The following is a 9,133-nucleotide window of genomic DNA, read 5'->3' on the forward strand; positions in this document are numbered from 1 at the left end:
TCTTCTTCTTCTTCTTTATTTTCCTATTTTTTTTCTTCAACTCCACCTAAAGCTTCTATTTCTTGCTTCTGTCTTGTTTTCCTTCTCTTCTCCAGCAACAAAAGTGATAGTGGTGGTGGTGGTGGTGGTGCTGGTGCTGGTGGTGGTGGTGGTGGTGCTGGTGCTAGTAGAAGTAGTAGCAGCAACAGTAGAGGTATTTGAAACAACAATTGTTACAGTAGTAGAAGTAGTAGTAGTAGTGGTAGTGGTGGCGGTTGTGGTGATGCTGTAGCAATCTGCCTTAAGCCCGCCCTTCATCAACTTCATTATTATCGTTACAATTATTATTGATTATATATTTTATTTGCATTTGGATGGTTGCCAGGCGTTCACTGCACTCTGTCAGCTGGCCCACGTTATTAGTGGGTGGAAAAGTTAACTCTCACATTCTACTGATGATGTGCAATACGATGGGCTGGGATAGATTCTGTGCGTTGACGAGTACAATTTCAGTAGTATCTCGTAGAGGTCTTTCAGGTCAGATACTAATAGATAATTTGTGGAAAAAATAATCATTGGCATGCTAGTGCTACAAGAAGGCATTACTTGTTCAAAATGTCCTTAGAAATTAAAACTTAATATCTTACGAGACGAAGAAAACGTAGTGTAGTGAATTACTGAAGGAATTATAGGCTGAAAAAAAAAACAAAGGCTGAAAAATCTTTCGTTATAGATCTGTTCTATCAGGTCTCTGTCGAGGCGCAATGGGCCAGTGGTTAGGGCAGCGGTCTCGCGGTCATAGGATCGCAGTTTCGATTCCCAGACCGGGCGTTGTGAGTGTTTATTGAGCGAAAACACCTAAAGCTCCATGAGGCTCTGGCAGAGGAGGGTGGTGAACCCTGCTGTATTCATTCACCACAACCTTCTCTCACTCTTACTTCCTGTTTCTGTTGTGCCTGTAATTCAAAGGATCAGCCTTGTCACATTGTGTCACGCTGAATATCCCCGAGAACTACGTTAAGAGTACACGTGTCTGTGGAATGCTCGGCCACTTGCACGTTAATTTCACGAGCAGGCTATTCCGTTGATCGGATCAACTGGAAGTCTTGACGTCGTAAGTGACAGAGTGCCCACCACCATATCACATATAATACACAGGGTATATTTCTCTGATGCACATTCCCTACAGGATAATTTGGACTTTTGAAAAGATAGCTTTACCTTGAGTTCAAATTTTGCACAAGGCCAGCAACTTTGTGGCTGGAGATATGTTGATCAAATCTTCCCCTTTGCTTAACAAATACTTATTTTATCGACCCCAAAAGGATGAAAGGCAAATCGATCTCGGCAGAATTTGAACTCAGAACGTAAACACGGACGAAATGACACTAAGCATTTCGCCCGGTGTGTTAACAACTTTGCCGTCTCGCCAACTTTGGTTTCAAATATTGGCACAGGGCCCGCAATTTCGGGTGCAGGAGATAAGTTGATCAAATATGCACCTTTGCTTAACAAATACTTATTTTATCGACCCTAAAAGGATGAAAGGCAAAGTCGACCTTTTGCTGAATTTGAATTCAGAACATAGAGATAGACAAAATACCTCTAAGCATTTCGCCCACTGTGCAAACAATTTTGCCAGCTCGCCCCCTTAAAGGAAAGATACATATTACTCAGAACGAATGGTGGAATTGTTGACAAAAAGTCCGAAAAAAGTCCGGACGTTTAGGACAAACTTATGAAAATGTTTTGATCAGGCAAAGAGTTAACAACGTCAATCGAGATATTCTAAACAATAAAATGTCTTTTTTCCTTTGGTAAATGGCCTGGTAATAATAGTTAATGATATTGATGCCTTTTTGCGAAGAGAGTTTTGGTAGTAAGGTACTTAGATTTGTGTCGAACTTGTCGATGTTTACCCCCAGTTCAGCCATGTTGGAGCGGATATATGATTAACCAGTAGACAGTGGGAATGGTTTAAATGAATGTGCGTGCCAAACGGGCAAAAAAAATCCCTCTTTTTCTTACGGGTAAATTTTATAGTTTTTTTTTCACTTTATATGAGTACAAAAACTATTAAGATTGTTAGTCTCACGCAAAGGAAAATTTACAGTTTCATTATCAAAACGTGCCGTAAAAAATTCGCTTTCCTTTGCATCCGGCGAGAGCATAAATTCATATAATATTCGCTGTTTTACAAATGTACATCCATTGATGATCAATTGACGATGTCCTTTGTTCTCTAATGAAACATTAGTTGATGATGTCTACCGTTTGAGTTAAAGATATACCACATATGTACGTCTTTAAAAAAATGAGTGATGTATTAAATTATATAGTTTTAGAATATTAGCCCTAAAATACACCTGCGAAGACCCAGCTGAAAGACTATTGAATATCGCAATTGTTCTTCAAAAGCCTGGAAACCACAAAAGAGAGTCATTTTATTTACTTTTTACACTAACCTAACATTTCTTTTTGCTTTTTCTTTTATTAAAATATAGAAACCTTTTATGTGTCTCTTTTTGACCGAAGAGACTATTAGATGTTACACATCGATGGTCACAATACGCTTTGCATCTTTTTAGCCTTCGAATGACGCCATTCCGCTGGTTAGGCAAGCAGGCCAACATTCTTCATCGATCAAAAGGAACAGTGTAAAATGAAGTGTTTTTCTCAAAAACACAACGCCCTGCCCGGTCTCAGATTGGAACACACGATATGATTTTTTTCCAGTTTCTATAATGAGTGAATACATTAGGACAGGTTTATTGATAATTTTAATTGTTTGACTTCAGAAACTAATACCATAATGTCTTATTTTACGTGTACTTCCGGTGCAAAACTTATATTCGATGCATAAAACAAAAGCAATTTGAACAGAAAAGTGTTTTTTTTTTTTGGTAACGGCTTTTGAGAAGACAAAAAACAACATTTAGTCTGTTGTTTGACCCCAAAACATGATTATTTGCGGTGTCAGAAACTGCACCCTTTGAAATGGTATGTAAACGTTGCCTGATATCTTACAAAAACAGGAGTTTGACCCCTACTACGTTATTAGCACCCTCGAATGAAAATATCTGAAACATTCTGATATTGGTCTGCTTTTGAACTGTTACCTCTCAACATATTTGAAATAAGAATTGCTTTTAAATGTTGGCACAAGACCAGTAACTATGGGGAGAGGGGTAAGTAGATTACACTGATCCCAGTTCTCAACTGGTACTTATTTTATCGACCCCGAAAGGTGGGAAGCAAAGTCTACCTCGGCGGAATTTGAATCCAACATAAAGGCGGTCGAAATGCCTCTAAGCATTTTGCCCGATGGGCTAACGGTTCTGCCACCTTACATTTGAAATAAATATTGGTTTGAAATTTTGGCACAAGGCCAGAAGTTTCGAGGAAGGCCTAAATCTGTTACATCGACCCCAGTGTTCAACTGATATTTATTTTATCGACCCTGAAAGAGACAAAGGCAGAGTTGTCCTCGGCGGAATTTGAACTTAGAAATTAAAGACGGACCAAACGCCGCTTAGCATTTTTGTTCCTGTGGGGGAAAGATTCATCCAATTCGTTACCTTAATACATTTGAAGTACATATTATCACCCATTCTTAGTTCGCTCTGGCTTTGACTGACCTAACACAATCGCTCAGACGGAATCTTCGCATACATGTCCACAACGAATTTGATGATCTGAATGTGTCTGTCTTCTTGTATGACCACAATTCTGGAAACAGTCATCATGGACAAACACATTTTTGCAATCACATTTCCATTTCTAACAGAACTATCGATACTAACCATCTTAAATTATGTAATGATATTTGCGGCGGTATTCATAGGGGCTGTGTTGAACCGGCTCCGACCAAAGGATTCATTACATCTTTTACAAATGATGAACACATCCAATGGTCAGACCCAACGTTCTAGCAGACACACTGACGCTTCTGCCTCCGGCTCAAAACAACACCTTGTACATTTGTCTAATGCCCCACTGGGAGAGCAAGCATGTTGGATAGTTCGGATGCCGTAGCTGTAGTCGTTGTTCGTTGTTGAGGTGCAGAGTTTATGTTCGGAGTTTCGATGGAAGTAAAAGTTCACTTGAGATTCCCCATCATATGCATACACTCTTTGAGATAGTATGATGCGTTGCACCCCATCTTGTCATTGATTACCTACCGTTGTAGAAGATTAGTTGACCAAGTCACTGCCGATTATCGGAGCAGATGTAGCCTGGGTTTGAAGGCTGGTGGTGCTAATACTACAAATCAGTGTACACCTAAGAATAATAGTAGTTAAGAGATGCTTCCAAACTCTTCAAGACTGCAGTTTAAAATCTTACTCATGACACATTTTAGATTATATAAAGATACTTCAAGATATCATAAGCCTTACTAGACACTGATACGTTAATCAAGTTATAAACTTTTTTTTTTGAGGATGACGTCTAATGAATGGAATCACTGAGCAGGAAAAAGGGTAACCATCTCCATTTCAATATTCCCGTTGTTAAATTTATTTGTACTTAAACACTAAAATCATGCAACGAACATTAACAATATTCTAAAGCATTAGTTTTACAGATAACATTGACAGAGGAAGAATTTATAGATTTCTTTACAGACATTGAAAGAATTTATAGATTTCTTTACAGACATATAGATGTTTTGTCTTTTATATTTAAACTGCGATAATGCATCTATACATTAAAGTGAATTCCTTCTGTGTCATTAAATCTATTAAACGGCCATTATTATACACTGGAGTCGATGTAGTGATTGAATCCCTTCCCCCAAATTTCAGGCCTTCTGCCTATAGTAGAAGGGATCATTATGTCCCTTAGAAATAGTTAGTTAAATTATAAAGAAACTCATAAATCACATCTTACCGCTTATTATGTCTTCTATGCTTATGCGACATTTATTGCTATTGTTACAGCATTAGATGGTGGAGGCGCAATGGCCCAGTGGTTAGAGCAGCGAACTCGCGCTCATAGGATCGCGGTTTCGATTCCCAGACCGGACGTTGAGTGTTTATTGAGCGAAAACACCTAAAGCTCCACGAGGCTCCGGCAGGGGGTGGTGGCGAACAGTGCTGTACTCTTCCACCACAACTTTCTCTCATTCTTACTTCCTGTTTCTGTTGTGCCTGTAATTCAAAGGGTCATCCTTGTCACGCTGAATATCCCCGAGAACTACGTTAAGCGTATACGTGTCTGTGGAGTGCTCAGCCACTTGCACGTTAATTTCACGAGCAGGCTGTTCTGTTGATCGGATCAACTGGAACCCTCGGTGTCGTAAACGACGGAGTGCCAACACAGCAGTAGATGAATTACTCCTCCTGTTGTGAAGGCATTTCCGTCCTAGTCTATCAAACCACTGAATGCTTTCAATTTCAGTACCTCTTTGGGCATGTGATTAATTTAGCTGTTCACATATTCCGATCCTTCACATTATATTTCCTTAATTTAAACTAGTTAAATCCATTTTCTAATCAAGGATGGTTTTATAGCGATTGCCTATTTCGTTTCAGATTAATTTTACCATATCAGGAAAATAAATTTTATATATTTTCAGCTCTATCCTAATCTAGTTACTTATCTTCTTTAAACCAAACATATTTTTAAAGTTCTCCTAACGTTTTCTCTTCTGGATGACGTATGTCTGGGTCTGGTATTAACCGGATACTTCAGTAATAATCATTGTTTATATTAGAATTAATTGAAAACGTTAACGGTATCAAGGTAGCGTGTCTTAATCAGATATAGTCGTATTTCATCAGTAGTCCAATTTAATATTCAAGACAAACTTTCTTCCTTCTGGCTATTACGATATATCAAATGTATTATAGTCTGCACTTATAAATAATTTGATTTATTTCGTTTAGACGGCACTTTTGCTGAGTAGATTTAGACGTTAGTTGAAATGTTTACCTATATATCCTAAATCTGGCTTATAGATGTGCTGAAGTGGACTGACAGATCATTCATTTATAGAAATGGAATTAAAATTCAGTAAAAGATTTCAGTGGGGAGTGTGGAGTGAAAACGTGAGTTTCTGTATAGAGGAAACTGTATTGCAGTTTCAATCTCCGACTAAAGGTAGTTGCTTTCATTTACGGTACCCAATCTCATTGATAAAGGCACCAATACAACAATTTTAAACTCCATCCCGTAGAAAATAAAAGATTACAATATATAAGACCACTTTTGGTTTGTGAAAATAATTTACTACAAACTCTTGTAAGGTAGAAGTCAGGTCTTGGTTAGCACTCCGTCTTTGTCACATTTCTGGCTTTTGATCAAAGCTTCCTGTTCCACTTGAATTATGCACACGCACACAGACAGACAAACACACACACACACATACACACACACACACACACACACGCACACACACGCGCACACACACATACACACACGTTTATATATATATATAAACACACACACATATATATGTGTGTGTGTGTGTGTGTGTGTGTGTGTGTGTGTAGAGGAAACGTGAAGTGTTCCTTCGAATTTTTCTCTCGGAAAGTGTTCTATCTACTTAATATTTATAGGCTAGTGATTCTTTATAGTTTTCATCTGGTTCGAGAACCACTATTCCAAAAGAAGATATATTATATCTAGCTCTTTTGGAGCAGTATATATATGTAAGTGTAAATGAGAGTATGTGTATGTGTGTGTGTGTGTGTGTATTGAAAGCATCCCATTTTCTTATTTGCATATAAAGAACCAGGTATCGATACAGCTTTTATAAAAATTGTAATTATATAAGCTGTTAAAGTCGCTGAGTAACAATGAATATTACTATGTCCTAATTACCAAAAATAGAGAGTTATGAGCCCGTAGTGAGCTGAATGTTTAGAGTATATGTAAATGGATACTATATTCTTTTGTCACAAAATATCTGTCACGTGATTTTATTGCACATTAAAAACTTGTTTCCATATTAATATATTCCAGTAAACATATTCATGCAATATACATAGATAGTTACATATATACACAAACATACATTCATCTAGACAAATACAAAACACGCATATACATTCATCTAGACAGATACAAAACACAAGCACAAACATACTTATTTATATGCATATGGTTTTGTGTACGGATATATTGGTAGATATAAATGAATGCATAAATAAAAGCACCTGTTTATATGTACATGCATTACTTATTACAAACATTCTTGTGTACATACTCATTTATGTTGGTATATAGTAAGTTTTTATATACATACGAGGGAGTGCTGGAAAGTTCCTGGCTTTAAGGGTTTCGTGAAAGGCCTGGTTGGAGGCCCAAACTTCTGAGTGCTTTTACAATGCTTCGAAAAAACTGAAGGACAGCTGCGTTAAGTGTTTGAATCTGAGAGAGGAATATGTTAGATAAAATCATAATTAGCTAATCCTCCTGTATGTTTTTTTAATCAAAGCCAGGAGCCTTTCAGCACCTCCTCGTACATCATCATCATCGTCATGAAAACTTGCCTTCTCGAAAGAAATTCATTATGAGGATTACCCACGTTGACTGCCAGTTTGCATGTAATTGACTACATCGATACAGGATAAACAGCCTCGGCTGCAACGACTACAAAGAGATGGTTTGTTCACGGTCGTATGTCTCAGTTTGAATAATATTTTTTAACACAACAGCTGCCCAACGTGCAGCTTCAAATGAGTAAAAAGTCAAGACTATACGGTAGACCAATGCCGGTGGTAATATGCCAGATTCCACTGTGTTTCTCAAAAATGCATCGTATAATTTCTTTTACGCTCCTTTCATATGATGGCCAGAGACAAATTTGTCACTGACTTGTTTTTGGTGGGCGATGGTAATTCATCCTGGGAAAGTGTCTTGTCCCGTGCAGCTGTGACCTGAGATGCATGATCTCGACCCTGTTGACTTGTCTGCTTGAGGACTTCAGTGTTACTTCAATTGATGTGAAAGATACAGCAGAGGTAACGCAGATGGAAAGGCTCAAGAAGTCTTGGATTGCAAGGGCAGGTTACCATGATTAGGAGCCGTGCGTATGGGTGATCAGTACAACTATTCTGTACACGTTCTTTTCTGTTTCGTTTTTCAGAATGCTTACTGCTCCAGAAATTTTTGTTGAAGACACTGTTTCCTTGTGCGCATCTGTTCTCTGACACTTTATCAATTTTGGTATCTTATAAGATGGGGTACTCCTGGTAACTGAACTGGTGGACTGTTTCGCAAAGATAATGCAAAGCCGGTGGCAGCCTTCCTAAACTCTGGGTTGGTCGAGAACCTCGTATTCTTCAAACTGATTGCTAGTTCAAAAAGTTAGCGTATGCAAATGTAGGTATAATACTACAGGAATAACACTGAATGATCAATAAATGTAGCATCGGCGGAAAAAGTAGGCCTTGGATGTGTTGCAGCAGTGCCTTAGTGTGCACCTATAGTCACTTCAGACCGAATAAATTACTATCAGACAAACTGAGTCAACGCAGAATTCTCTGAGCCTTAGGAGCCAATGGTAATGGAAACGATAAAAAGACTATGCGTGAGGAGTCAATCCTTCGCCGTTTTGTATTTGTAAGATGTTTGAATTTTGGTTGTTGTTTCTGATCGGCATTTCTGAACCTAATGTAACTGGTGGACAATGTCGTCTCCAGTGGAAACAATTCAGATGCTTCATAATTTTCCACAGACCCGTCCTTATCACATAGTAAAATACTTTCTTCAGATCTATATGCACTCCCTTGTCTTGTTCTCAACATTTTCCTTGACTGAGAATAAAAAAAAAGACGTAGTTGGTGCTTCTGTTTAGTCTAAACTCACATTGACTCTCTAGAATGTGTTCAGCAATCACACTTACATGTCATAAATATATACAGAAATACATAAGTATGTATGTATGTATGTATGTATGTATGTATGTATGTATGTAGGTATGTATGTATGTATGTATAAATGTATGTATGAATGTATGTATGAATGTATATATGTATGTACGTACGTATGTGTGTGTATGTGTGTGTATAGATATACATATATGGAAAGAGACGCAGACATCCACATCCACATCCACACACGCACACACACATACACACATATATGTATGTAGACATGCAGATATGCAGATAATTATACGGATATATATATATATATATATATATAT

Source organism: Octopus bimaculoides, chromosome 9, assembly GCF_001194135.2.
Source record: "Octopus bimaculoides isolate UCB-OBI-ISO-001 chromosome 9, ASM119413v2, whole genome shotgun sequence".
Taxonomy (NCBI): Eukaryota; Metazoa; Mollusca; class Cephalopoda; order Octopoda; family Octopodidae; genus Octopus; species Octopus bimaculoides.